The 6,000-nt window shown below is 41.0% G+C and overlaps 1 long non-coding RNA gene across 1 annotated transcript in view; it reads right to left on the bottom strand.

Annotated features, from left to right (window-relative positions):
- Positions 1-537: 537 nt before the first annotated feature.
- The window catches only part of LOC308185667, a 39,065-nt gene continuing 33,602 nt past the window's right edge, over positions 538-6,000 (bottom strand). Inside the window, exons 4-5 of the long non-coding RNA XR_013943540.1 lie at positions 849-3,228; positions 538-762 (exon numbers count right to left, since the gene is read on the bottom strand). This is a non-coding gene — a long non-coding RNA (uncharacterized lncRNA). The remainder of the gene's footprint in view (positions 763-848; positions 3,229-6,000) is intronic.

Below are 6,000 nucleotides of genomic sequence, written 5' to 3'. Positions count from 1 at the left end.
TTAATATACAAGAAAAAAAAAAGAAATATTTTGACGTGTTCTATTGGTAGTTTCCATCCTAGCATCTGAGTGTGCTAGCCTTTGTTTTCACTAATCTGATATGAAAATTGCTTGAAATGATTGCAAGGTCATATCCTATTGGGGCAATCAAATGCTAAACTTCTGTAATATTAATGTAACATGATAGGAAATGGCTAATACTATGGACAGTTGCTAATTTGTTATGATGGGTCAGGTAGATAAAGTCTATATTAGTTTTGCATACTTTTCTGAGCTGTTTTTACTTCTTTTTACAAAGAGAATGGAAGGTGACACAAGGACAAGGATGCAGAGGTTGCTGATTTCCTTGAATGCCCTTGAATGCCTTTTCTTGTAAATTTTATGAATTCAAGTAATATTCCTTGGTCAAAATCCTACCAAATTCAGTGTGAGCTGTTCTGCAGTTGTATTATTGCCTTCACTTAAGGTCACTGAATCAGTCCCTTAAGTATCTCCATGTTTACTTGGAAAAGATGGCTGTCAAAATCAAAGATATGATTTTCATGCTTAAGAAAGCTCTGTTTATTTGCAGAATATCATAGGCCACTATCACACTGAGTTATGATTTTTTTTTTTCTACAGTCCTGGAGAAGCTTTTGTGAGAATACAGATATTTTTATTTCCATATAGTGGAGTAGCATGGATTTTCTTTCCAAGTCGTTTTGACTCTTAGTCATGCCCAGAGAGAGCTTTCTGGTTTTACAAATTTCAGATAAACGGTAGCTGTTCATGCTTCTGGGCAGGCAATGGAAGTTACTTATCTGTGCTTACACTTTGTGGTCAGGAGATTAAAGAGGTTTCTTGGTAGCCTGCAGTTAAGTTCTTTCTTATAAGCTTTGAGGTGAGTGTCTCAGCCACTTATCAGAACATTTAATTCTTTATTTTCTTCTTCTCTAAAATCTTATCCCAAACATTTCAGATACCATGTTTTGTAATTTAGAGAAGAATTTACGTAGCCTACATCTGTGAAGGACAGGCTCACTGTCAGTCTACTGCCCCAGAAGAGGTAATGTACCTTGGTTAGCAGGGACATCTTCATCTGCTTCCCAAAGTAAAAAACCTCCTGATCCAGATGATGAAAAGGACATTTCCAAAGGGAAATGCATATTAACAAAGAGAAGGCAATTATGATCCTCAGCACAGGCTCAGTCCTTGCTGTATTGTGGGCTGTAATCTTCATTCTGCAATAGAAAGCTCTTCTGAAGAACTGGAAATGCAAGGGAAAAATTAGGGCAAGGTTTTCCATCCTGTTCAGGCTGCTGGAGAGCAGAGTGCAGGAGCTGACTAGTTAAAAACCGAGTGGCATTTTAGCACTGTAAGAAGGGGCTACTCCTTCCCTCCACACCTGAATTTCTGATGGAGATATATGCATCAGAGAATGGAGGGCTTGGGGGTGCGTGGGTGCGTGATGGTTCTTTGAAAATGGACAATCTGACTCATTGTGCTAAACAGGAGGGCAGGCATAACCCTGAGGTCTGACAGCAGCACAGTATTAAGTGAGGAAAAATAAACCCTTTGCTACAAGAGACATTCTGACTGCCAGGCAAGTGGTGGCTTTTTATTATTTTCAAGGGCTAAGCACCAGGTGACTCCCAGTAAAGCAGTGCACAGAAAAAGATCAAGTGCTCTAATGTCCCCAGATGTTAATGGGACTTAGGCATTTGTCTGCCACTGTACATTAAAATGTCTTTCTTTTTGCACTTTTTTCCCACTCAAAAACACTTTTACTGCCACGAAAAGCTAGGCATGAAACTGCTGCTTTGAATAATGCAGTCTGTGTATTTGGTAATACAGTTTTAGAAGACCACATAAACTAAGGCCAATTCCTATTAATTTATTCCCATTTAACTTCTAGACTCCATCTTCCCTAAATACACTGGAAATTGCATGAGTGAGTGCACACGAACATAAAAGCTTGAAAAGTTAAGGGCAAAACACTGCATTTCAGAATGCCTGAAATAATTGATTTTTTAAGTGTTATTTATTTCCTGTGCTCTTTCACTTTTTTAGTCTAATTCTTATTTCTCTCTCTCTCTCTCTTTATGCTTATTTTAAAGCCTGTAAGATTTTTTTTAAAAGTTACGTTTAAGGTGGCAACACTAAGTTCTAATGTTTATCTTAATGTAGCATTTCTTACCCTGAAAAAATCTTTTTATTCCAAGATGACATTATCTACGCTTTACAAAATTATTAGGATAATTTTTTGGAAGGCTTGGCTTTGGACTTCTAGCCTTGATGCTTTTACTTTTATGGAAAAATAAATTTACCTCAATTGGCTCTTAATGCCATCTGAAGAAGGGAAAAAGTAGCTGCCAGACACCAAAATAATCTAGGTTGAAATTAGAATATATTTCATAGAGACGTGAACTGGCTAACCTGAATTTAGGATAGTGCAAGTATTTTCACACATTTTATCACTACCTGAAACATATCTCAGACGGGCTTTAGAAAGAGCCTGAGAGTTGTTCTCATGCACTCAGTACTGTTTACAGAAAACAAGATATACTGTGCTGCTGACTTTTGTGGGGCTCTTTGTAGATGTTTCCCGTATCAATAAAACAAATTAACTGAAATAACAGCTGTGCTAGTTGCAGGCAAGCTTAAAAAGCTGAGACTCTTGTTTAGGTTTTTGAAATGCCAGTGGACTCAGCTAATTACCACATGCTGTCACAGTAGGAGCAGCCAGGTCATGTTATCAAGACCTTTGTTGTCCAAAGGCAAAGGAAATAACAGAAGGGAAATACTCAGCACCTGAAATGCACACTGCAGGCAGCAGATGCCAAGCCCAGCCCCTTCCCTCCCCAGCACCAGCCTGACACCTGAGGCAGAAGAGCGTACTCAGATCTGACAATTAAGCCCCAGGCACTCAGAGACACTCTCGCTTGGGATTAATTTTTACGCGGTTCTAAAAGTGCCTCCCTCTTGGCATAAAGGGTTTTGCAACTTGTTTGCGTGACACATTTTGTTATTCACTCCACTCCATTCAAATTGAAGGATCCAAGCGTCTCTTTCTGCCCCCGAGACATCACATCACTGACGAGGACTCGTCCTGGTTGGAGATGCCCTGCCAAGAGCCATTCCCACCAGCCAGGTCCTCCTCCTGGCCATGGTGGGCTGAAGGTGGACAAACTCAGGTGAAGCTGGTGGAGCTGTCCCAGAGCAAGAGCCCCTCGCGATCGGAACCAAGCCCTGTGAAATCACAGAAGTCAAGTCAGCTGAGAAAAGAATTTGGGCTAAAAAAAAAAAAGGAAAGAAACTAAAAATACCATCAACATGAGGGGGAAACAACATAACTGAACATATTATTCTTTATCCTGATTTTTGTTTTCTTTTTTTTCTGAATGATCCGAATTTACCATGTACTTCCTGAACATTGCCAGGCTTTTCAGTTCCCTCAGAGGGAAATAAAATTTGCCGTTAGTGCGATCCATTTGCTTGAAAATCCATGCCCAGGAAGGAAAGAAAGGCATGCTCTGCCTTCCTTTTGACACATCAGCTATGACATACACAAATCACAAGCTTTAAATTTCCACAATCACATGCCCCATTATCAGCCACACCAATAGTAGAGCAAGCTCAAAATAAAACTGCTTTGTTCCACCCGGGAGCTCAATAATATCCCTTATAAATCAGGGTTGGTTGTATGGTTTCTTGCAGACATCCCCCAGATCGGCTCTGTGAAAGGCATTGACCATCCATACCACTTTCTTGCCTCTTTGTATCCGAAGAGTTATGCTGCTCTGGGGGGCAGGAGTGGGGGACGAGGAGAAAAATTTATGGGTTATGAATATTGACACAGAATATATTCTTTGTTTATTGAGGTCTTGTTTACATAAAAGCTCTTCACAGTCTACCCCCTAAGTCTGGAGGTCCTAAACCAGTGTCAGTGAGCTGTCTGGGCACTTTTTCCCACGTACTGCGCCAACAAAAGCGAACCATTAACGTTTGGCCCTTCAAGCTAGCGCGGCCCAAGCCTCCGTGGCAGGACGTCTGCCCGATATGTAAAATAATGGGATGAATGGATTCCTTGGAAACAATGATAACAAGACCTGGCTGAGCTAACTGTGACAGCATGTGGTAATTTTCCAGCCCGCTGAGCCTGTAAAGAGAGCTGGAGCACAAAGCCCGGGCTGTGGGGCAGGTTGGTCTGAATGGCTGCAAACAAGTGAAGAATATCTGATGATGTCATACACACAATTTGACAGATGGGGCAGGGTTTTTTGTCTGTTTTGTTTGGATTGTGCGTGTTTATATATATGTATATATTTAAACTTGAACTTAGCTGCTTATTTTCCAATGCATTTGTGTGCTACGAGTTGCGTGGAAATCCACACCTGCGTTAACACCCCTCGCAGAAACGCTGTCATGTGTTGGGTTTAACAACCTAATTTCCTGGTGAAAAATGGTGTGGGCTTGTGTGGTGGCTGCTCTGGGGATGGCAGGAGAAAGTTGCTGTGGAATGATGCATTATCTCTGTGCCGAGCCCTGGGACTGTGTTGTGAACCTCGCTCCTCTGAATCGTAATACATGCCTTGAACGGCATAAAGAGGTAATGTCGCTGCCTCAGCCTAGTCATTTCCTCAGAGAAATGGACAACCAGAGGTATCTAAACTGATTGCTAATTTTGGCTTGGTGTCAGGGAATAAAATGAGCTAAAACATGTCCGTTTGCCCGCTAAACTGTTACAAAATTGGCCTGCGTTTTTCTGTGAGGCTATGCAACGGTAAATAGGCTTTAGGCGTTGTCAGTGCACATCAGTGTGTACACGTGATAATGTGGTTGTGTGCCTTCAGGATCATCTTTCCTAACTACATAAATGTAGTTAGGAAAGAGGTAATACAGCAGAATTAATTGCTGTCATTGATAAGGCTCCTTACAACTTCACAGACAAACACATTTGGAAAGACAATTCCAGCTCTGTGTTTGCAGTTGAAGTGATAGTACAGGTATAGAAAACACACTTTTGAGTTTTTTTTTTTTACCACCTCTGAAAGTGGATTAGACTTTTCATATGTCCCAAGGGAGAGATCCTACACAGAAATTTTGAGCATATTTTGATTGCATCTTTCTCTTTCCCACTCAGTGCTATTTATCTTTTTGGCTGTGAGCTCTCTGAGACAGCACCCAAAGCACGGTGAGATGCTGACAATAGGAAGAGAGCAGACATACATAAACACACACACTGCAAAAAAAGAAACACACGGGGATTTTTTCTCTAAGCCTGACACTGTTAGCTAAAGCTAACACACACACAGACACTGTTTTTAAATGACTAAGCGTAGCCTGAGTAAACAAGTCAGAAGGCTACATTTTGAGGGCTCTGTTTTCCTACTGGCTTTCAGGATAATATTTCAAGCAGAGAAACTGTGGAGAGGGATAATTTTTATCACAGCTTGAAATTTTTGTTACCAGTGATGTGTATTATGTCTATGTCTTTTCAGCAGCCGAGGTTTCAGTCCCTATTATATTAAACTCTCTGCAGACACACAGTAGCTGGCAGGCTCTGACCCAATGAGTTTTCAGTGTAAGAGACAGACTCAATACAGGGACAGGCTAAAGGTTCCTCTCTAGCACCCTTAAATCCCTCCCATCCATGCTAGGATAGAAGTGCCATGTGTTTCTTAGACTGGGGACAAGGACTTTGACCATCTACTACATAACTTAAATTTCAGGTTGATTTTATTGCTAGGGAATGAATTTCTGGCTTCATTTTGCTGTGTTCCATCAGTAATATGAAGTAGCATGTTTGCAACATTGAAACCTCAGCAATCAGAAAGGAGAGCAGAAAACCAAGGGCTTTCCAGCACCTGCTCTGAAGCCATACAGGAATATTTCTGAATATCTGCAAGATTTGCCTTTACGTTGCTCCCTGAGTTACAGACAGAAAGCTTCCAAGTGATGGTAGTTATGATTTGCCACCTTTTGCTTAATACTTACAGCCAAGACCTTTCCACCTAGGAA

This window comes from Anser brachyrhynchus, assembly GCF_964034855.1.
Source record: "Anser brachyrhynchus genome assembly, chromosome: Z".
In the NCBI taxonomy this organism is placed as follows: domain Eukaryota; kingdom Metazoa; phylum Chordata; class Aves; order Anseriformes; family Anatidae; genus Anser; species Anser brachyrhynchus.
This window is presented reverse-complemented; position numbering and strand designations above follow the sequence as displayed.